Source organism: Triturus cristatus, chromosome 2_2 (genome assembly GCF_964204655.1).
Source record: "Triturus cristatus chromosome 2_2, aTriCri1.1, whole genome shotgun sequence".
Classification (NCBI taxonomy): Eukaryota; Metazoa; Chordata; class Amphibia; order Caudata; family Salamandridae; genus Triturus; species Triturus cristatus.
Window position 1 is genome coordinate 1168980606 of NC_140582.1, and position 24444 is coordinate 1169005049.

The 24444-nt window shown below is 46.2% G+C and overlaps 1 long non-coding RNA gene across 1 annotated transcript in view; it reads right to left on the reverse strand.

The window, feature by feature from the left end:
• Positions 1-3061: 3061 nt before the first annotated feature.
• LOC146863312 (uncharacterized) overlaps positions 3062-24444 on the reverse strand; it is a 36804-nt gene continuing 15421 nt past the window's right edge. Inside the window, exon 2 of the long non-coding RNA XR_014978238.1 lies at positions 3062-3903. This is a non-coding gene — a long non-coding RNA (uncharacterized LOC146863312). The remainder of the gene's footprint in view (positions 3904-24444) is intronic.

Below are 24444 nucleotides of genomic sequence, written 5' to 3' on the forward strand. Positions count from 1 at the left end.
ATCAACTCTCCAAATTTTTTTCATCAAATTATTCACAAACTTGTCAGCAAACATTTTTTTCCCTGGGACAGTTGCCAAATTCTGACCACTATGAGCCCTGAATATTTCCTCCATCCTAGTGAAAAAGTCTTAGACTTCTTCTGTAGGTTTTCCCTTGGTATTATTTGTAGCAATTTAGCAAGAATAAGATCAGGTAAATCAAGTATAAGTTGATCTGGTCTGTCTCCTGGTCTTCTCTGTGTGTCAATATTTTCAAAATATACCCAAGCACGTCCAAAGTGCGCTACATGATCATGTCTACGTATTCCATTCCATATTTCTCTGTGGAGTAAGGCATCAAAAAAATACATACTAGCGACTTCGCCTGGTTCAACTCAAAATTCTGCACCGGGTGTATTTCGATGCCAAACTGTTGTATAAATTGGGTAGACGTCCAGACGCACTCTGCCTACGGAACTGTCACCAGACAGGTACATTTCTGCACATACTATGGGCATGCCCCCACATTCAGCAATACTGGATAGAAGTCACCCGACAGATGGTGAGGGCAATAGATAAGCCTGTCACCCCTTCCCCCCAGCTCTGCCTCCTTAATGTGTGGGAAGATACGGACCTCATACAGGTGGAACAGGAGTGGGTGGCGGGGGGTTGGGCCATTGCAAAAAGGAATATTGCCCAGAAGTGGGAAGTAGACACCATGCTGCGCGACTGGGCCACAGATATGGATCAGGCCATGGTGGCGGAGAAAACGGTTTACAAAAGTCGAGGCTGTCCGCGGAGGTAGGATCGCAAGTGGGGACGCTGGAATAAATATCGGGGAGACATTTGTATCTCTCCAACGGTGGAAGTTAGAAGGGAGAGACAAGCTATCCTGGATAAAGGAGGGGCAAACGCAGTGACCTAAAAGCTCAAGACCACCATTCATATGCTGTGTATGGGGAGCTCCCCGATCCTAATATGTGTATGTAACCACCTCTGTAATGTTTTACTGATCAGTTTGATTCCAGGCATACTACCCTGGGTGTATTGCTTGCTGTCTCCAAAGTCCGGATGTATATTTTGCCGGAGAAGGAGTTATTTAAGTGTCATTACTGCTGCAAGGTTGTGGATTTTATTTTCAATAAAATTGTTATTTAAAAAAAAAAAAAATAGATACAAGTCCTTGAACGTCATTACACATAATCTTGTGGCTGATTCTTAGGTTTCATAAAACCCAAAGTCTGGCAAATCTTTCTTTATTGACATTAATTTTACCTACTCCACGGAGTATGAACAAATTGAGGAATGGGGTTTTGAAAAGGCACACAGGGCAGCAGGGGGTGCAAGGGGGTGTTTTCCCTCATGAGATATTCCCCATTCATTTTTTTTTATATTTTCTTCTAACCTTAACACCCCAATGCAAACAATTTTTAATAGCCTGTGGACCATCTGGGGAAGGGATCATGTGACCCTGCGCATCATGCCACAATTGTAACACCTCTGCGCAATATTTTTATTACACCATGTCCAGCAGTCCTCTATCCTTTCAGTCATATATTGAATGAGTACGTTTTGCTGAAAAACATCAAACCTATTTACAGTTGGCATACAGTATGCATGGTGGCATTATTTATGTCATCCATCCATCTATAGGCTATCCTTTTTAACTCTTCTGGATCTGCTCTCTGTGATCCATATCTAATATTAGGTGTGTCCCTCCAATTCCCACTCCTATCTCTCAAATTACCACTATGCTTGTGAACCAAAGGTGGGATACCTGCAGGCATATTTCCATCAGTATGGGATGCAGAAGGGGTTTGTCCAGTCACTAGCCTTGGTAAAAAATGGACCTGAGGGGTAGTCAATACATTTGGTGCTGGTATCGGTTGTCCTGCTTGTGACTGCTGTTGAACAGCAGACGGATTAAGTATTGATCTGGGTGGGATAGGCAGTTGCTGACCTGGTAATGGAGCAAGAAGGATTGTTTCATTTAAAATGGGTACTAGAGGTGCATGCTCCTGCTGACCCATCTGTAGTGGTACATTTTGTTTCTGTACAGCAGGTATGGGAACCTGTGGGACATATGGTTGCGGATTTTCCAATAGTCTCTCTAATACCTCATCCTTATCCATATGTTCTTTCTTTTGCGTCACATACGTCTTGTTAGTGGTCAGTCTAAACTCTCTGTCCATACATCTAATACTTTCAGTTTATTTTAATTGTTCATATGCTTTGGATTTCCGCAACACTCCCTTTTTCTGTTCTCATTCCTTCTCTTTTTGTTTTTTAATTACTAACAATGTAGCAAGTTTTTCCCATTTATTAAAACTGTACCACATTGCTTGTCTGACCATTCTCTCAAACAAACATTGCTGCAAATATTGAATTTTATCTAGATCAAATGAACCGTCCAACGGCCATCTCAAATCCTCCAATCCCTTAGTATATCGATGTCATAGTCTGTTTCACAAGTTCACACCTGTCCCATATTTTGTCATCTTCCATGCAGGAGTACCCTCAACTGGGACGGGTTGGGACTCATCCAGGCATGGACTCATGAAACAGCAACAACACCGTGAAATATATTTCATTCGTTTTCTCATTGTGCCTTAAAGCCAAAGATCATCTAAATGAGAAAACTTACCAATACAATCAATAGAGGCCTATTTATCAGGTCCAACCTGAAACCCAACCAATATAATACAATAAAATTCTCAATACCAATAACTAATAAATAATTCAAAACGCTTGTTACAAAATAACTCAGAACAATCGCACCAGGTATTTGCTGAAGACATACGACACTCTGTAGTCTGCAATTCAGCCACTTTTCGCTTGATCAGTTTGGAACCTCTGCAGGGGAGATTCTGTTGCCGAGGGACAGCAGTTCGGGACTTCAGATGGCAGCTGCGAGAAACTAGTCTCATTAGCAGGGGCCCCAGCAATCCGTCAGCCTCGGGTCGTGTCATCTCAGCTACAGACATAAATGCTGTTGGATTACCCATGTAGAGCTCCCACATTACGCACCATTAGAGAAAACGCACCTCTTGTCCACATTAAATCAAAAGGAGTACAGGGAGTCGGAGGTAAAACATTTGGTTTATTCAAGCTTCAGCGGATGCAAGACCAACAAGGAAATAGCTGTTCTGTGTAGGTAATGAACAACCACAAAGAATAATTCTTTCAAATTCATACTATACTTCATAACAAGTCTGCCTACACCCCTTCACTCCCCCCCCCCCCCCCCCAATCCATTGGAAATTTCCTTCCAGATGTACATACAAAAAGAATAGCTAACCACACTCCATTTTCAAGATAAGTGATCACAAGCCAATGCTTAATTGCAAATTGAATGGAAAAACACCAGTGTGACTTTCCAAGGATATGGAGAGAAAAAAACATAATAGAATGTACAATGTCAGAACTTGCATGGAAAATTCCTCAAACAACATTGTACAAAGTCAGGTGGACTTGAAAAAATGTCTGCACTTATGTTCATATTATATAACCTTTTCCTCAACGTTACTCTAACCATTTCTTTAGTACATTTTCTAAAGTTGAAAAAATAAAATCTTTTTATCACACCTAATTATAATGCTACTTTAACCTTTGCTTTTTTCAGGAAATATATAATATAAATACATACAATGCACCTATCAGGAAGTCAGATTGAGATACCACTAACATGATTCTAGCGACCAGCAGGGGCGAAGTATGAGGCTATTAAACCTTTCTCGCCCTTATGGTGTCTCCTGTGAGTGAACGAGTCACAGCTCATACAAAAGACCACTTAGGAGAAAGGGAAAAAAGGGATAAAATAATAAAGATAGAGACTGCTGTGCAGTGTTGGACCAACGGCTTCCGCTTTAGCGAGGATGACATCGTCCTATGCTCTCTGGGGCAGATAGGCTGGCAAATGTGTTTCTGCAGAAAGAAGGAAGATATAACATGAATGTGAACTGCATGCTTATGACCTCAGCTTGTCAGTCCGTGCTACATACTTACAATTCTCACACACTGCAATCAACCAAGGAATAGAGAGCAATACTAATTCTTTGAAAGGACAGTGTCTTGATAAGGATGAGAGCACTGTAGAGGAACAGTCCTTCAGGAGATCAAAGCACTACAGCAGAAAAGAAGCAACACTTCATACTCAAAGAAATAATAAGAGGCAATAGTACTTAGCTGTGGCGTGCCCCTTGTGCAGCAGGATTGTGTCACACTCTGTATCCGTCACAAGGTGCATTGCAAATGAGGCTCCCAGTGCAGACAGGACCTTGGACTACCATTTACCCAGGCGGTCGTAAAACAGTGAAGAGTTTCTGCTCGTTATAACCTCTCATGGGCAGTACATCCACTGCAGCTTCTGCCAGAATCCTTCACGTTATCAGGCACGAACATAAAACAGGGTTTTACAAATGCCTAGCACCAGCGTAGGCTGAATCGTCATGAAGCGGGCAAGCTCTCCAGGACGTGAGGAGCTGCCCGTAGACTTCAACAAAAAGAAAGGTTTGCGCTCCTATGCGTTGAACAACAAAAATAAAGGTTCGGGCTCCTACGCGTTGAAGGGAAGCCCGCAAAATCAGCATAGGAAAGACTTGCACATTAGCGAACAAAAAACAACTGAAGGTATGCCCTGTTCGCTCTCCTGAGCTTGAGGGCAACTACAGAGCCAAAAGGAAGTTGCGCCTGCGCGAGCACAAGAAGCCCAGTGAGGGTTGATCTCCAGAGTGCCTGAGAGAGAAAGTCAAGGTCGCCTCGCTCGCCTGAGAAAGAGTCCTGATCCTCTGGAATCTAATGCTGACTCGGATTGTCAAGCACCTGACATTCTGAGGGCGGAGCTTATATATAGGCCTGATTGCTGAGGTTTGGGCAGCAATCTGCACTGTGCCCTGGAGGTTTCCTGGTTTTTGTAGTCCCGCCTATCCCGACACAGAATCATTGATGCCGCACTCAACCCTGTTTCACAGCAGCAAATACACTGCCCGGGCATGGCATTTCTGGATGTATTTCCCCTCTCAATCGCCTGCAACCAGGGTCATGACAGCAGCACAATGTCGACTTCATTACTTTAAAAAAATAAAAATAAAATCTTTTTATTGCAAACATGCTCAGCACAGAACTCAACTAAACAATTAAACAGATCTCTGCAGTCACCCACCTGTCAGGTGATCATGGCACAGAAATCAAAACATTGTGTTAAGAATTTGAGTGCACTTAAAAGAAGGAAATAACAAAGACAAAGTAAAGAACGTAGGAAAGAAAGAAGAGGAAGAGAGAAATAAGTCAAATAAAGAAAAATAGCTAAAGAAAGACCGAAGAAAACAACAAGAAAAATAGAAAGAGGAAACAATAACAAAGGAGGGAATGGAAAGAAAGGAAGAACAAAACAGCAAAAAGAGAAGTAGAATAAACGAAAAATTTAAGAAAAAAAGCATAAAAATCAAGAAAAGGGGGAAAAGGAATTGGGAAAACATGGCGGCCGGCGAATAGCAGTTCACGGGTGTGCTCCTGGGACGTCCGTGAACTCTCAGTATGGGACTTAACATGGGATTGTAAGCCTTGAGTTTTGCCTTTAGAAAGGAAGGTAAAATAGATGACCCGCTTCGGTTTTTAAAATATCGCATATTATTCCTACCTTGCTGGTTCGTGTTCGTCTCCAAATCTCCCGGCTTCCCGGCATTTGGCTCCTGTGTGGTAGGAGGGCGGTGAGAGGGCCTGATAGGAGCTTGGCGAGCGAGGTGGCGTTTCCATCGGTAACACGGCGCCGGAGCGAGTGTGGCGCAGAGTGGCCCTGGAGCTCCGTAAGGGGAGAGGAGCCGCGGCAAAAATCTCCTTCCGGGGGACAGAAGATAGCGGCGCAGAAGATAGTGGTGCTGGTAAATGGGGAAATGCTTCTTTGGGTAAGGAAGATCTAGCAGATGACTACGAGCCGAGAAGAGTACTCGACGGAGTAAAAGTCACCGCGCCCCAGAAGCCCAGCGATATTGTGAATGTAATTAAAAGAAGCAGGAGGAAAGGGGCATTTGGAGGCGGGTTAGGAGAAGAGGAAAATAGGTATGCCCTGCGGAGTGCAATTGAAACGCAGGACAAAGGAGCTAGCTGGGAGGCAGGTGAAGCCCAGAAGGATAGAGAGCTACCTCGAACACGAGATAGGAGGCAAAAGTGCGAGAGAAGTGGGAAGAGAGAAAAGGAGAGGGAGTGTGGGGAGGTAGAGAAAGTAGAAAAAGGAGTAAAAGCAGGGGTTTGCAAAACCCCATTCAGTACAGTGAACAAAACGTTTCCCCTCCCCCCTAAGACAAAACATAGGAAAACCCCACAAGAGCCCTTACAAAATAAAAAATTACAAAACCTTAAAGTTAAAATTATTCCCTCTCTCAAAACCTACTTTAGAGTCCTTCCGAAAATTCTAATTTTGGATGAAAAGACGATGGCGGGGTCAAAGAACAACCTGGCAAAGCAAGCTGAGAGACAGCTAACTCTCCCTGAAGAGCCCTCAGGCTACTTCGAGGGGAAAAGGCATGAAGTAGGTGGGCCACAAGGAAACTTTGAAAATGAACTGAATAGGCCAACCACTAATCTTGAAAAAGAAACTGAACAGGGCTCAAATCATCCGGGCAAGGAAGATGTGTCAGTGGGTGCGCTTCTAGGTGCATTATCAGATGAAATTAGGAACAGATTTGAGATATCGGAGTCTAACCAGCTAGAGATTAAAAAAAGCTTGCGAAGTGATGGAAAAGAAGATTGATGGCCTCAGCTGCAGAACAACAACCCTAGAGAAGGTCAAAGACCTTAGAGAAACAGTGCAGGCAAAGTCTGTCGAAAAAGAGAATATGGATAGAGTGGAAAGGCTGGAGAATTTCTAGAGACGCAACAACCTGAAGATTTTGAAGGTGCCTGAAGGTAGAGAAGGGGAGGATATTAAATCTTATATTGTAAAGCTGATCAAGAATAAACTTCAGTTGGAAGAGTCAGAAGAGGAAATAGCTAGAGACTTACAACGAGTTCATAGAGATCCTTTCAGACTCAACACAAATAAGGCAAAGCCCAGGAAGATCTTACTAAACTTTTTAACTTACACATTAAAAGAGAAAATTCTCTCGAAAGCCCTGGGGATGAAATCAATAGAGGTGGATGGAGTCAGGTACGAGATAAGATCGGATGTTTCTGCTACCACCTCTAACAGACAATAGGAGATGGGGCAAAGGATAGACAGTTTGAAACGCCTGGGCGCGTCAGTACAGCTAAGATTCCCCGCCTATTTAAAGGTTATGTTCAATAACAAGATGTACATCTTCCACTCCGTGGATAAGCTAGACGTCTTCATAAACGACATAAAATATCAATGCGCTTCGTATCCCTGGCCCACTTGTTGGCCAAACGCTGTATAGCCATGCACTGGCGCGCCACATCAGGCCCCCCATTGGCGGCATGGGTGGGGGCGGTTCTTAAATGGGCGGCTGCAGAGGAGGAGGCAATCCGTGCGGAAGAAGCCAAAGGTATCCGCAAAGTCCCAATTTCTCTAGAGTGGGCGCTTCTATTGTACCAATTCAGACAATCCCAGACCCCGGAAGACACAGTCACTGCCATCCAGACCCCCAACGTGGTACAGCCATCTGCTCTGCAGGCTCCCGAGACAACGGATTCTCCACCACGACCCCCTGTACCACTACCGGACCAGCCGGGTCCGTCTTCGTCCTTTTCTCACATCCAACGGCCCCCCACACTAATCCACACACCCGCCTCCCCCTAGGCGAGCAGCAGCTGCACTATCGAGTAGGCACTAATGGATCCATCGCGTATGCCCCCCCAAACACTATAAACCCCATGGCACACCCCAGTTCAGTTTCTTTTACTGGCAATGCTCTGCTATAACACAGACCACATCCTCACTGCACAAGACATTGATGTACTCCCTATTGTGCTGAAGGTCTACTCCGCTACTTATGAACCACATTTACTTATACGGCACATGTTGTATGTACGTTTACATCTTAAAAATGCCAATAAAAAGAATTTTCAAAAAAAAAAAAAAAAAGCTAGACGTCTTCATTAAAAGTTTCCAATCAGGGAGTTAGGCCGCTTTACTACTGGTTTTAAAACACTGCGATGTTTTGACAGCAGTCACGCTTATGGGTATAAATTAAAGTGAATTAAGTTTACAAATAAGCGAAATTATAGGCAAACTCACATTGTAGCTGAAATAATACTTTAATTCTTTTTTTCCCCCTTGTTTTTTTCTTCTTTCTTACACACGTTCGGCCTGAGGGGGGAGCACCCATATGGCCATGTGCCATGTAGTAGTTGGGGAGGGTCTTCCAGGGGGTGGGGGGTGCACGTGGTGGGGAGCAGTGGGAAAAAATAAAAAAAGAGATCCTCAGATGCCTCTAAACTTTTTTTTTTTTTTAGAACTGATTAGTCCTCTTTCGTTTTTTGGCCTCGTGATTTTTTTTTTGATAAGATGGGTGATAAGAGAGGAGAATTAATAAAAATTCTTTCATGGAATGTTAATGGTCTTAAGGTACGAGGGAGAAGGTACAAAATATTACAATATCTAAAAGACTGCCCAGCCCAGATTATTATATTGCAGGAGACACACTTACCAGAGGGGAAGGCTTGGTCTTTTTAGGCGCCAAAGCTGAATCTCTCAAGTAGCTTGTACATCCCACTTGGCTGTGACAAAAGGGGTTGCCATTTTAGCAAAGAGAGGGTCGCAATGGTTTTTGATTCCCATATTTCAGATAGAGCTGGAAGATAGTTATTGGTCAAGGTAAAGGTTTCAGGTTATCCTTTTACTCTAGTGGGATATTATGGCCCCTTCTGGGGGGAGTTACTAGCGGAACTAGTGGACTCTTCGGACCCAATTATTATGGCTGGAGATTTCAACGCAGTTTTAGATCACAATTTAGATAGGACTTCATGTAGTAGAGCCCGTGTCAACCCAAAAATGTCAATGCTTATCAAACAAATAATGTCCCAGTTGGGACTTTGCGACATCTGGAGGCAGACGGCGGGGCAAAGAAAGGGTTTTACATTTTATAACCAAAAATACAGACATCAGTCTAGGATAGATTATTTTCTAACTGATGATAATCTGACTAGATGGATTGATAAGGTTGAACATGTGGGTGTTCATCTGTCCGATCATTCGGCAGTGGTTCTACATTTAAAACTATACGAGAAAGCCTCCCAACCTAGGTGGACTCTAGACCGCACTATTCTACAGGATGAGGATGTAATAGCAACACTGTCCAGAGAAACAGAGGAGTTTTTTCATTTTAATCAGGGGTCAGCCTCATATGGAATAATTTGGGACGCTTATAAAGCTTTTCTTAGAGGCAGATTAGGGACAAGAGCGTCTGGAAGAAGGCGTTGTTACTATGAGGAGGTATCAGCAGTAGAGGAACAGCTCCGGTTTCTAGAGAAAGATCAATCAATCAATCAATCAGTGCATTTATAGAGCGCGCTACTCACCCGTGAGGGTCTCAAGGTGCTGGGGGGGGGGGGGGCGTGCTACTGCTCGAAAAGCCATGTCTTGAGGTGTTTCCTGAAGGCGAGATGGTCCTAGGTCAGTCGTAGGTGTGTGGGGAGGGAGTTCCATGTCTTGGCAGCCAGGTAGGAGAATGATCTTCCTCCGGTGGTGGTTCTGCGAATCCGTAGGACGAGGGCGAGGCTGGCGGAGCGGAGCTGGCGGTGTAGAACGAGTGGCGGCTGTTGAGGTATTCGGGGCCCATGTCGTGGAGCGCTTTGTGTGCGTGGGTGAGGAGCCTGAACGTGATCCTCTTGCTGACGGGGAGCCAGTGCAGGTTTCTCAGGTGGGCGGATATGTGGCTATGGCGAGGGACGTCAAGGATGAGTCGTGCGGAGGCGTTCTGTATGCGCTGAAGCTGTTTCTGAAGTTTGGCAGTGGTTCCTGCGTATAGGGCGTTTCCGTAGTCCAGTCGGCTGGTGACGAGGGCCCTGTGTGACCGTTTTTCTGGTTTCGGTGGGGATCCACCTGACGATTTTTCGGAGCATGCGCAGGGTGTTGAAGCAAGAGGACGAGACGGCGTTGACTTGCTTGGTCATCGTGAGGGAGGAGTCCAAGATGAATCCCAGGTTGCGTGCGTGGTCCGTGGGTGTCGGTGTGGTGCCCAGCGCTGTGGGCCACCAAGATCTGACCGACCTTATGATAGATGAAGAAGCTCGGGAGAATTTACTACAAAAAGTGCAGACAGTAAAATCTAAATTTGGCGACAATTTTACATGAAAGGGTGAGAAACAAATGGGAGGCAAGCAAGCTGGCTCACTTTGAATATAGTGAAGGCTGCAATAAGCTGTTGGCCTGGAAGACTAAAAAAGAACAGGCGAGGAATAGAATTGACCAGGTCAAATGCGAAAGTACAGACGCCCTTACTAGTGACAATAAGGAGATCGAGCAGGCTTTCCATAAGTATTACAGTAGGGTGTATCGAGAAGATCAAAAACCCACTCAAGATGAGGTTGGAGCTTGGTTGGGCCGGGGACAGGGCTCAAGAAAGACCCTTACAGATGAAAAGAACAGGATTTTAAATCAGGAAATTAAGGAAGAGGAGATTGAACTGGTATTAAGACAAGGAAAGAAAGGGAAAGCTCCAGGCCCCGATGGTTTACCCCTTGAAGTCTATAAAGCGATGGCAAACACATTAAAACCTATTCTTTCAGAAATCTTCAACAATTTTTTTATCAACGGGGCAGATATGCCTGCCTCTTGGAATGAGGCAAATATTTCCCTTATTTTGAAGCCTGGCAAATGTCCAATTAGCTGCGATTTGTATCGGCCGATATCTTTATTAAATTGTGACTATAAGATTTTCGCAACGATACTGGCCGATAGGTTGAACGGCTCCATTGCGGAGTTGATCCATTCAGACCAAAAAGGTTTTATACGAGGAAGGTTTTAAAGGAATTAACTTTTTCTCTGATGGGTTCAATAGATCTGGCATATGCCTACCAAATGCGGTCATAGCTTTAGATGCCACTAAAGCTTTCGACCGAGTTAATTGGGTCTTCTTGCAGTCTGTGGCTGAGTCAGCGAACTTGGGCCAAAACTTTTGCAGAGTATTGGAAGCTATATATAGGTCCCCAAAAGCTAGACTATTGATCAATGGCTCTTTGAAGGACCCGGTTTCTATCAGCAGAGGCACGGGGCAGGGGTGTCCCCGATCACCACTCCTATTTAATTTATATATAGAGCCTCTGGCCAGAAAAATCCGAAAAGACCCGGAGATTATACCTTTCCAATTTGCGGGATGGAGTAGGAAACTGGGTTTATATGCAGACGATATTCTTATCTACACAACTAACCTTCAAAACACCCGAAGTCGTATTATGGTATTAATAGCGGATTTTGGGAAAGTATCGGGATACAACATAAATTAAAGTAAGACTGAAACTATGTCCTGGAATTTAGAAACAGGGGAAGTTGCTAAAAAAGAAGTAATGAGACATCTAGGGATATAATCCCACATGATATATCTAAACTAACAAAAATTAATTTGGAAAAGGCAAAAAAGAGATTAGCGGGCTTTTAAAAATTTGGACACATCTCCAGCTTACTCTGCTAGGCCGAGTTAACCTAATAAAAATGATGTTTCTCCCCAAGCTAACTTCCTTGTTTGACACTATTCCTCTCCCCTTTGAAAGTGAGACGCTTAAAAAGCTGCAAGGTCAAATTAGCAGTTTTATATGGGCAAGCAGAGGTCCAAGAATAGCCTGGAAGAAATTAAGAAGGAGGGTGGAGAAAGGGGGCCAAGCATTGCTGGATCTGCTTTTTTATTCCTGGGCTTTTTTTATTAAAAAACGGGAGAATGCTATTAAACACACCCACACAATCGGAAATTGGGAGACTGTTGGGAGTTATGTCAAGACAGGAGCTAGGAGGCAGCCAAGGTTTCATGTTCAAGTATGCAGACCCTAAATACTTCAAGAAAGTTAGGTTGAAGATCCTGAGAGGCCTAGCTGAGACCTGGTACAGGGTTAGAAAAGCCCTTAAGATATCATATTATAGTTCTAGGGCTCCCATCTGGGACTCACCAGGCTCACCGGGATGGACAAAAGATGCTCTGGCTAGGCATTTGAGAGAGGCAGGCTTAACAAGCTGGAACAATATTACACTGGATTCGCAACTAATAAGCTGGGAAACTTGAAACTTTCTGTCGAACCAGCAAGTTTCTAGATTTAAATATATACAAATACGGAGTTGGTTCCAAGATGTAAGCACGGAGATAGGAAACACAAATGAATTGGAGGACAGACTTCTGGATGAGACAATTACTAAAAAAGAACTGGCGATGAGTTATTGGCTGTTAGTTGAGATGGAGGATGGTGTTTTTACATTACCTACGGAACTATGGGGAAGATGCTTGCAGGAGTCCTCACTGGAAAACAAGTGGCAAGTATCAATTTCTACGCTTTTTAAAATGGTAAAACCTGCACACCTAAGGAGAAATCCCCTTTTCTCCATACACAGAGCTTATTGGTCGCCACAGAGGTTGTCAAAGATCGGGAGAGGAGGTGACGTTGCCTGCCCAAAGTGCGGAAGTCTGAAAGGAGACGATGTGCATATGTTTGTGGATTGTCCTGAGATCCAGAGATTTTGGGCTGACGTGAGTAAGGTTCTGTCCACCATGATCGGTTCTGACATTAAGGTAAGCGCTCTGTCGATTATTTTTGGCTGTGAAGACTCCCTCGAAGGATCCACAGAGAACAAGGCAAAGCTGTTTTTTTTGTTGTTTATTTATGCTTTTCTGTTTTCATACAAAAACCTCAACAAACGATATACAATCATTCAGAATGCGGCATCGGCATAATACGCATATGACATTCATGTAGAGTACGTAACTCAGATTGCATCATGGTACAAAATCCAGGGCATATGGAATCACAGAGACAACAATCTCAGAAAATACAGTGCAGGGCTAACATGCGTGAGAGAGCAGACGACCAGCTTTTGGGCCTCAAACACCATCAACTGCCAACAAATAGGACGTTAGCGGTCCCCATATATCCCGCGACTGGGACTTAGCAGGCAGTTCCTCTGCATAACACGTGAACTGGTCCCGGCAGTAGGTCAAATCCTGCAGCCATAGCTTAGTGGTAGGTATTGCCCTACTGCCCCAGCACAAGGAGATCCTACGTTTAGCCAAGAGCACCGCTATGGAGACAAATTTTTTGCTGGATGGTTTCACCTTTGCCCCAACCCCCAACACACACACCTTTGGACCCCAGTCTACCGCCTCATCAATCATTTGGCCAAGAGCTCTCGTAATCGAACCCCAATACTCATTTATTTTGGGACAAGCCCACGCCAGGTGATAGAAATCAGCCCCCTGGGCTCCACAACGCTTACAAATGTCTACCGGCTGTAGCCCATACCGATGAAGCTGCGCCGGCGTGTAGTAGAGCTGATGCAAATATTTATAGTGCACTAGTCGCAAATTACCATTTGCTGTCAGTTTACCTGTTAGGCGGCAGCTATCCAACCAGTCAGTCTCAGATAACGGCTCCGGAAGCACAGCATTCCACCTGGCCAATGCGGCCGCCGCTCCCGGTGGCACTTTCTTCTGTGATGCGTTATAAAGCCGAGTAACTAATTTGGCTCTAGACGTTGCAGTGTATAGCAATTGCAGTGCCTCCAGCGACGGAGGCTCCGTAGGGAAAGTAGGGTATAGGGCCCGCATCGCAGAGCGCAATCTAGTGAAGGCAAACAGATGCATAGTGGAAACGTTGGCTCGGGCACTGATGCTATCTAAAGCGATGAATCGACCACTCGGGAACACATCTGCCATTGTGGTCAGCTCCATGTCTTTAAGGAGGTGCCGCATGCCAGCCTCACCAGTGACCGAGAGGTCCGAGTGGCAGAGGAGCGGCATCCCGGGTGCATATAATGGCAGCTTATGCGCTCGCCTATCTAGTACGCGCCAGGCCCCAGCCGTAGTCTGCACAGTATCAACTTCCCCCTTGTCAAACACCGTATAATTATTTACTATCATCGCCTTGAGCGGTATAGGGCTTACCACACCGGCCTCCACCGCCACATGTGGAATATAAGCTGGATCGTGTTGCCAATAATAGGCATAATGCGCCTGCGCACAAAGGTAGTAGAGGTGAAGGTCAGGCGCCGAGAAGCCGCCTTGATCATATGGAAGGGTTAGAGTCTCCCACCTAAGGCGAGGCTTTTTACCTCCCCAGGCTAGCGTGATCAAGAGGGAGCGCAGCCTGTCGAAAAAGTGTTGCGTCAGATGCACCGGAATGTTCAAGAAAAGATATAAGAAACGCGGGAGAACTACCATTTTTATCAGCGCTATCCGATCCGCGAACGAGAGCGGCAACTTAATCCACCTGTTCACCTGCTCCTCAAGCCGCGCTATGGCAGTGCCGAAGTTAGCCTGTATAACAGCCTGCGGGTCCCTACACAGCCAAATTCCTAAATATTTCACAGCGTCTGAGCACCATGTTAGGGGGTATTCCACGTCGAATGGCTGTGTACTCTCTGTGAGCGGCAGTATAGTCGACTTGGACCAGTTAATGCCCAGGCCTGAAAAGCGCTCGAACCGAACATATTCCCGGATAAGCTGCGCGAGAAACCTCGCCGGTTCTCGGACATACAACACCATGTCGTCCGCATACATGGAGACTGCAAGCGGACGCTGCAAAAACCGCAAGGCTGTCTGGGCATGACGCTGCCGTAAGATACAAGCTAGGGGCTCTAACACCAGAGCAAATAACAGTGGCGATAGTGGGCATCCCTGCCGCGTACCCCGCTGGATAGGGATTGCTTCGGAGAGCTGCCCATTAATCCTAACTCGAGCCACCGGATTAGTATATAATAATTTAATCCAGTTCGTGAAAGCAAATGGAACCCCCATACGATGCAGGACCGTTATCATATATGACCAGGATATCGAGTCGAACGCTTTCGCAGCGTCTAGGAGGACTGCTACTGCTGGCAGCCTGGGTTCCAAAACATGCATGACCGCAAAAATCGTACGCAAATTGTGCGACGTGGATCGAGTGGGGACAAACCCTGACTGATCCGGAAGGACCATAACAGGAAGAAGCAATTGCAGTCGAGTGGCTAATACTTTTGCTAAAAGTTTTACATCTGTGTTTATAAGGGATAAGGGATGATAAGACTCGCAGCTGTCTGGGGCCTTCCCCGGCTTTAAGAGTGCAACCATTAGCGCCTCTCGCATGGTTGGCGGCAAGCACTGAGCCTCATACGCCTCCTCATATAACTGCAGGAGACGTGGGGCCAACTGATCTATATATTCTTTATAGAACTCGGCCGGCAATCCGTCCGTGCCTGCAGCCTTTCCATTTGGCAAAGCTGCGATAGCATCGCGCACTTCACCCAATGTAAGCGGGTGCATGAGGAAATCTTGCTGCCTACGGGACAGCCAGACCAGAGCAATATCCTCAAGATAGCGCTCGAACTCGGCCGCATTAGCAGTGGGCTTATGAGCATACAGCCCGGCGTAGTGATCTGTAAAGGCTCGCAACATACTCGGCGTGTCATAGTGTATGCCCGTATCGGTGGAGATTGCTTGGATCGTGCATGCTCTATTCTGGGGTTCCAATATACGACTAGCCAACACCCGACCCGGCCGACCCCCCTCCCCATAATAGCGTGCCTTGCACCGACGCGACATGTGGTTTATTTCTTGGTCAGCCAGTGCATTGTATTCCACTATTTTCTCCTTAATGCGCGCCAACGTACTGAAGTCCGCACGGTCATCATATTGGCGTTCTAAATCACCTAGCTCCTATTCCAGCTTGATCATGGAGCGACGCAACGACTTTAACACCCCGTCCTGAAGACTAATACAGTTCCCCCGTATAGTTACTTTAAATGCTTCCCACAGCAGTTCGAAAGTCTGAACGGACCCTGTATTCAATGCAAAATACTCAGAAATAGCCTCCCGGATCCCCTCCCTAAAAACCTGATCTAGTAATGAGGATGATTGTAGGCGCCATTAAAAGGGGGGAGGGACTTGAGACGGCAAGGCCACATCCAGAGCAACCGGTGAGTGATCCGACAATGTTCGAGGCAGATGCCTCACCATCACGGTCCAGGTACAGACCTCCGGTGTACCGAGCCAGTAGTCCAAGCGGGACCAAGACTGTCGCGCATATGAATGACACGTACCCTCTCTATCCTGTGCGTGTCTAAAGCGCCAGATGTCTATAAGATTCAGAGACCTCATCCCCTCCTGCACAGCTACCGCAGCTCGCCGGAGGGGAGAGCCGCCGCGGACATCCGATCCAATGCTGGATCTAAAACCACGTTAAGGTCACCCCCACAGATAATCTCCGCAGGCGATAATTGACAGAGTTTACCCCATATTTTATCCAAAAAAACGGGATCATCCACGTTGGGACCATACAAATTCACAATAGTCAGTTTTGTGTTATACAGCTGACCTCGCACTATAATAAAGCGTCCTTCGACATCTTCATCCACATGCGTCGGCACAAACGGAACACCCCTTTTTACAAGGATCATAACTCCCCACGCATACGAGGAGTAGGAAGCAGCCAGTCGCACCCCCGCCCACCTAGCGAGAGCCTGTGGAATTTTCTGTTTCGTAAGATGAGTCTCCTGCAACAGGGCAATATGGATATGATGCCGGTCCAAGTAAGACAACACCTGTCGCACTTTCTTGACAGTGTTAAGACCCCTCACATTCCAGCTAATCCATGAAACGTTAGACTGTTGCATAGCCATCATGCCCGTACCCCTTAGTCACTGAGCCCCACACAGGATTGAGAAATCTTGAGTTACACCATACTGCGCTCGCTATGCCAGTCCAGCCAATCCAATCCAATCCAATATTGAACCCCAACCTCCCTCCCCACCCACAGCAGCACAAAACACATACTGCAAGCAACCCCCCCGTGAACAGAACAAAAACAAAAGAATCTTCCTCTCACCTCCCACATTAAGCAAGGAATGGAGAAAAACAGTGCCCCCGTAAGGACGCCCAAACAAAACCCAACCATAAACAGAGCCTTGAGGGGTATTCCCATATGGTGGTTCGCTAGTAGCCCTTCGGCCCCCCGCATAAACAGGGTGGGCCGAGATAAGTAGAGACAGGCTAACCAATACATGACGTCGCATCAAATGTCATTAGCTAAGAACCTCAACCAATCAATAAGTCAGCATCTGGTGCTGAGTACTCCCCAGGGCCCGAACCACTGCCGACATAACTCCCATCTATGCACAGTCCCCATTAAACAGAAGAGAAAATATTATGGATGACTTTCACACTGTGGAGAAACAGAGACCAATCAAACGCTTTGCACATTTAAAATTATCATCAGAGGACTAGCAGTATAGTTCTAAGGAACTCCAACAAAGCCACAAGGGCTCAGTCTTCCGGATCAGAGTTCCCACCCTTCTCCAAAGGCTTCTCCTGTCGCTCAATTCGCCGGATATATTGAAGAGCGTCGTTCGGTGTCATAAAAATACGTGCCTTCCCATTGTGCTGGATGCGTAGGCGAGCAGGGTATAGCATGGCATACTGGATCTTGACAGTTTGCAGCTTTTTCTTGACCGCTTGAAACTCCCGGCGAGCTTGCTGTACTGCAACCGTAAAATCAGGGAACAGTTCCACCTTCATCCGTTGGTACTCCAGCCGTCCCTTTTCCCTAGCCAGCCGGAGCGCAGTGTCTCTGTCCCTATAATTCAGTAGTCTGGCAATTATAGGGCGCGGAGGAGCGCCTGGGACCGGCCGAGCAGCCAGAGAGCGGCGGGCCCGCTCGACTAGGAGTACCTTTGAGAAGTGCTCCGCCCCCAGCAGTGTTGTGAGCATCGTTTCGACATAAGATTCCATGGGGCCAGTGTTGGTGGTCTCCGCAACCCCAGTAATGCGAAGATTATTTCTGCGGGAGCGTGCTTCAATGTCCCCATTCTTCGCCCTGATTACCTCCAGTATTTTTTCCATGCTGACACATGTAACACTAATCGCCTCCACGCGATCCTCCGCAGTCGAAATGCGCTGCTCAGCCTCTGCGATCTGCGAGTCGTGCTTTGTAATCTTCGAGGCCATGGTGTCCATACGCATGTTGATATGGTCAATCTTGGCGTCAATAGTGTGCAGACTCTGCTGCATACTGAGCATCATGCGCTCTAGTTTGGTAGTTGCACCCGCCTCCAGGTCAGGTTCCGCGTCCGAGGCGACGGGCGCTGTGGCCTTAGTGTGTTTCCTGGCCTCAAATTGCAGTTTGGTTTGCTGCTTGTTAACTTTGCCAATGCTGACAGACCGCTAGCTATCAATCCAGCAAGCCAGGGGACGCCACCTGAGGAGCCAGAGACCAGCGAATCAGCACACCCCAGGGCGCAAGCAGCTCAATCCACGTAGAAACAATCCAGCCCCAGAGAGCCACAGCACTTCAGAGATCGCATCAGTGGCGGGGCACAAAATCCGGCCTCAAGCCCAAAATGCTCCCAGACTGATAGAGCACAACCCCCAGCGTCGCCTGCCAGTTGTGGAACAAATCACACTGCGCAGAGGATTATCCCTTGCGAAAGCCCTCCACTGTGTTGAATCAGTCCAGCCCAAGGCAACCAGGGAAGCGAGCCGCTCACCATGCCAGTAGTGACCTCAGCCCCAGCCCCATCTCAGGAGTTAGACTGGCACGCGTGAAGTGCAACCCAGGGCCCAGGAGAATACAGGCAGGGCGAGTAGGGCGCCAGCCAGTCTGCACACAGTCGCCCCCAACTTCCTTTAAATATGCCAGCAGTAGCTGTCAACACCCTTCCACAAACGCTGCAAACAAGGGTCCGCAGGCAGTGCTAGATCTCCACACGTCACCCAGTGGGTACCTGTAGTGCAGTAGGAGGTGGCGTCAGCGTCCTAACAAGATCCTCACTGAAAGTGACAGGCAGGTGAACAACAATACTGCAGGGTGGCCAGAGCAGACTGTGTAGGATTCATCAGCAGTCTATACGGTAGCAAGAATGTGCTCGCAGCTCACTCCCAGGCGCTGACCAATTTCTGAACGGAGCCGCCGCAGCCGCCACCCTGTCGGCCCATACTGCGTAGCAGAGGAGCTCCCGGCTGCCTGCCAGGTGACTGCCGCCACGCCGCAACCCCAGACGCGGCTGCAGCCCGCGCTCAGGGCCGCGCGCACCAGCTGCCAACCACAGACTCGCCGGAGACTCGCGGGCACACCGGAGCGTTCTACAGGGCCCCCGCTCAGTCCCACTCGCCGCTTCACCTCACCCCCGGTGCCGGCCCGCCGCTCGCGAGCTTCCGGATCAGAGCCCCGCCTTCCAGCTACAGTCCGAGGCGGAGGCCGGCAGGTAGATGGCAGCCTCCCGCCCGTCCTCCCTTCAAGCAGCGAGGCAGCAGCCAGGCACACCAGCAGCGGGGGGCAGCGCCAGCGATCCTTCCGAGTGCCAGGGGCCAGACAGGTGCCCCCTAGTGTAGCGCCCTGCTGGAGCAGAGTTTTCTGTTGAAAATTTATTGAGTTTTAAGCTCCAGTTTTGTTTATATGTTATGATTAAAATTACCGATTTATAATCACTAATTATTAGTTTTGTTAAAAGTCTTGATTAACCAACATTACTAATGAGAGAAATTACACGTGGGGATGCATATATGTTGCTTAAATAATACGTGAACTAAGTTGGTGTGCAATTTAATTAAATAAGTGTTGCTAAAGTGCTATTTGTTTGGTGTTTACGCTGTTTAAATAACGTGCTATAATGCTTCCTTGTGTCGCAGATGGCTAGGTAATTACATACACATAAGGGTATTAGTGGAGATTAACACTGTATAATCATTATGATGTGGTAACGTTGTTTTGTGTTTCTTTTAATTAAGATGGTTCGTTTTGGCCTAAACAAAGATGGCTGCTATTTACAGCCTGCGCTCGAGTGATTGAGATGTGACGAGAGGCCTTGCTGAACATGGTTGAAAGTCACCTGACCACAGCCTCTGTCTGATTTAAAAGTTTCCGTGAGGACAGCAGCTCCGGGCATGCTTCCAATTGTCCTTGGAGAAGAACAAAGCCACATTGAACTATGATAAACCTGCGGTGGCTCTGCTATGGTACCAAGGAAGAGCATTCATGAATGTATCGCTTCCAAACTCGAGTTTCCTTCTTCCGTGTTTTTATTTTTGTGATTTTTCCTGAGCGGAGGTTTTCTAAATGTTGCCAGATGACATCCTTTCCTGCTCGCTCTGCTCAGCGGCTCAACGGACATTCAGAGTTTATTTGTTACATTTATTTTGCTAGTTTTGTTATAAATATTACTAGACTAGAGAGGGTCTGTAGCATTTTGCGATTGAGGCCACTTCTTCCTGAACCTATGTTCGTGAGGATCGATGCTGATCGAGAGGACGGCGACTCGGGAGACTTTACTGAGAGACCTGTCCTGACCCATTTAGCTAGATTAGGTAATTATGAGAATAATGATCTTGCTATTGATTGACTTTCATTTGAATTAATTTAGATAAACAACCATTTGTTTGAATTCCAGTGTCGGGTGGTTATTCCTTTGTCATTTATTGAGATACAAATGTTTTCCTTATGTTTAAAATCATGACTCAGGACAATTTCTTTATGATTGCATTGACCTCGTTTAGATGCAGATTGAGAAAGTACCCCCGAAAGAGACAGACTGGGTTAAGATAGATCGAACACATCAGGAAGCGAAAGAATCAGTTCATGCTTTTTACGAAAGGCTGATACTGGCTTTTAAACAGTTCAGTGGAGATGAACACCTGGGTGACAAGGATTTGAGTCATTTTGTTTACAGATTTGTATATGGCTTGAGACCTGAAATCAGTGAAAGAATACGTGAGCATACAGTTGATTGGCAGAGTAAAAAGATTGATGAAATCTTTAGACATGCAAAGTACTTCAGTGATGAGATTGAAGCAAAACAGAGAAAGCTGAAAGAAAAGGCAATGTGGGCACAGGTGAAGGTTGCTGAAAGACAAGAAGCACAGTTGGTGGAACAGGCAAATAATCCAGGAAATAGACCCAGATATGCAGGAAAAGGAAAGGGGAATCTAGAGGAAGCAAAGAAAAAGTTCCCTTGTCACAACTGTGGACAATTGGGGCATTGGAGATCCGAGTGTACCAATCCACCATTAGTGAGTAATGAGAATAAACCCTTAAATCAACAGGTGCAGAACGAGGGGTGTAATCATCAGCAACAACAGCAGAAGGTTGTCAGACAGCAGAGTCAAGAGCCAAAACCGCCCTTGCCGCAGAATAGAGGGTCCCAAAAGTATAACCAGGACTCGGGATTCTACAATGATGAGCAGGTAAACAAACCGAGACGTTCAAACCCGGTACAGCAGTACTGGTTAAAGAATGAGGGGAGTGAGTCTGAAGGGGACTATTGACGGTGCCGAAGAGAGGAGGAAGAGTGCATACTTGGTGCAACTCTAGAAATAGACCAGGCAGGACCATTTGTAGATGGGAAAATAAATGGGGAAAGTGTTACTTTTTTGGTAGACACAGGAGCGACGAGATCAACTGTCAGGTCAGCAGATATTAGAAATCTTCCTCTCTCGGACGAAGCAATTCAAGTAGTTGGTGTAGCAAATACACAGATTAAGACTCGTCTTACCGAACCAGTAAGGGTAAGAATAGGGAAATTTTCAGACATGCACAGGTTTGTAGTCTGTGACACCAGTCCAGTGAACTTGTTAGGTAGGGACTTATTGTGTAAGATGAACTGCACAATTTTTTGTACTCCGGATGGAATAGCTTTTGAGACACCTGATGAGGATGTTTTGTACAGGATGACTCTAGATAATAGAGAGAGTGAGATTGTTGGTACATATGCAGTGTTTAACCCAGATGATTTGCCTCAGGAGTTGAGACACACAGTAAAAACAGCGGTTTGGGATTTTACTGGAGAAGATGTGGGATTGATGAATAATGTAGATCCAGTGAAGATTTCAGTGAAAGAGGGGATTGTTTATCCTAATATTCCTCAGTACAGATTGACGCCAGAGATAATTGAGGGAATAACCCCTATAATCGACAAGATGATTCAACAGGGTGTTTTGAGAGAATTACTGAGTAGCCCGTGTAATTCACCGATAATGGGGCTAAAGAAACCTAATGGAAAGTTCAGGATCGTACAAGATTTGAGAAAGGTTAACAAAATTGTGGTGGCATGTTGTCCCATTGTGCCAAATCCTTCAGTGATTTTGTATCAGATTCCTCATGATGCTGAGTGGTATACGGTAATTGATTTGTGTCATGCTTTCTTTTCAATTCCATTGCATCATGACAGCCAGCCAATTTTTGCATTTCGGTTTGGACAGCGTATTTTAGCATGGTGTCGTATCCCACAGGGGTATACAGAGAGTCCATCGATATTCAATCAGTTATTGAAGAAATCATTGGAGAGTTTGATCATGCCTGAAAGCTCAGTACTGGTGCAGTACATCGATGACCTACTTGTGGCATCGAAGACACGTGAAGCTTGTGAAGTAGATACCATAGCTTTACTGAATCATCTGGCAGATGGAGGGTTAAAGGTATCTCCAGCCAAATTGCAATTTTGCAAGAAAGAGGTGCATTATCTTGGACACAAAATTGAAAAGGGTTTGAGAAAGGTGACCGATGACAGAATCAAAATTATCAGAGGAATGAGAGCCCCGATGACCCAGAGAGAAGTGAGGATGTTTCTGGGGATGGTGGGTTATTGTCGTCAGTGGATAAGTAATTTCTCCCTGATAGCAAAGCCACTGATTAAATTGACTAAAAGTGAGGTGAGAGACCCATTGGAATTGGATGGAGAACAAATGGCAGCATTTGAAGAGTTGAAGAGCAGAATGTGTGAAGCCCCTGCTTTGGGAATGCCAGACTATGAGAAAGAGTTTCAGTTGTACTGCAGTGAGAGAAATGGTTGTGCACTTTCAGTGTTAATTCAGAAACATGGACAACTGAGAAGGCCAATTGCGTACTTCTCATCGACACTTGACCCCATAGCTGTGGGTTTGCCAGGTTGTCTGAAAGCAGTAGCTGCTACATGCAGAAGCTTGGAACAGAGTGAGGGTATAATAATGGGATATCCTGTAAGGGTATTCGTACCTCATGATGTGGCAATTCTTTTGACAAGAAGCAGGACCCAGTACATGTCACATAGTCGGCTGACTAAATATGAGAAAATCATTCTGGGAGCATCAAATGTGACTCTTGAGAGATGTGTGAATGTGAATCCAGCAACTCTGTTGCCAGATGCTGACAATGTGAATGTGGGAGATGATGTTGATCATGATTGTTTGGATGTGCTTGATTACTGCACAAAACCTAGACCAGACATAAGAGATTTGCCACTGCCTGAGAGTGATCATGTGTTGTTTGTGGATGGATCTTGTCTGAGAACTGATGATGGTGTGCTGAGTGCAGCATATGCGGTGTGCAAGGTTTCAGAGGTTATGGAAGCTTCACCTTTGAAAGGAGTAAGATCTGCTCAAGTGGCTGAATTGGTGGCATTGACAAAAGCTTGCAAGATTGGGAAGAATCTGAGAGTGACTGTGATGACTGATAGTCAGTATGGATTTGGAGTCGTTCATGATTTTGGCCAACTTTGGCTACAGAGAGGTTTCTTGACGTCGAGTGGGACTTCAATAAAGAATGCTGAAGTGATTGGGAAGTTGCTTGAGGCGAAACAGCTGCCTAAAGAGCTAGCAGTTGTGAAGTGTGCTGCTCATGGACAAGGAGATGATTTTGTTACTCTTGGTAATCGTTTTGCCAATGAGATAGCACAGTATTGTGCAAAGAACAATCATTCGATTAACAGGGCACGAGAAAGGGAGATGTCTTTTTGTTCTGTGATGTTTACTAATGTCCTAGAAACGTGGGATGAAGTGAAACAGTTGCAGGATGAGGCAGGAGATGAGGAAATGAGAGATTGGATAAAGGCAGGTTGTGCCCCAAGAGAGACAGATCATGTTTGGATCTATAGAGACGGTAGACCAGTCATGCCTAATTCCATGCTGTCGACAATGGCAAGAATGTATCATGGCCAGGGACATCTGGGGAGGGATGCTGTTCTGCTTTGGTTTTTCCTCCAGATAGAACCTGCTCCACAGAGCCTTTTTAACCCAAACCAGAACGTTACCCCCTCCCTAGGGCCTTTTTACACCTAAATAACCACATATATATGTACCACCTAAGGACAGGGAATTCCTATTATATATATATATCAAGACCTCACAGCCTCGCAATCTCAGCACCCACAGTCTCGCGGCCTCAATCAGACCCAGAATCTCCTACCTATCTGGCAACAACACACACAGTCTCGCGGCCTCAATCAGACCCAGAATCTCCTACCTATCTGGCAGCAGCACACACAGTCTCGCGGCCTCAATCAGACCCAGAATCTCCTACCTATCTGGCAGCAACACACACAGTCTCGCGGCCTCAATCAGACCCAGAATCTCCTACCTATCTGGCAGCAACACA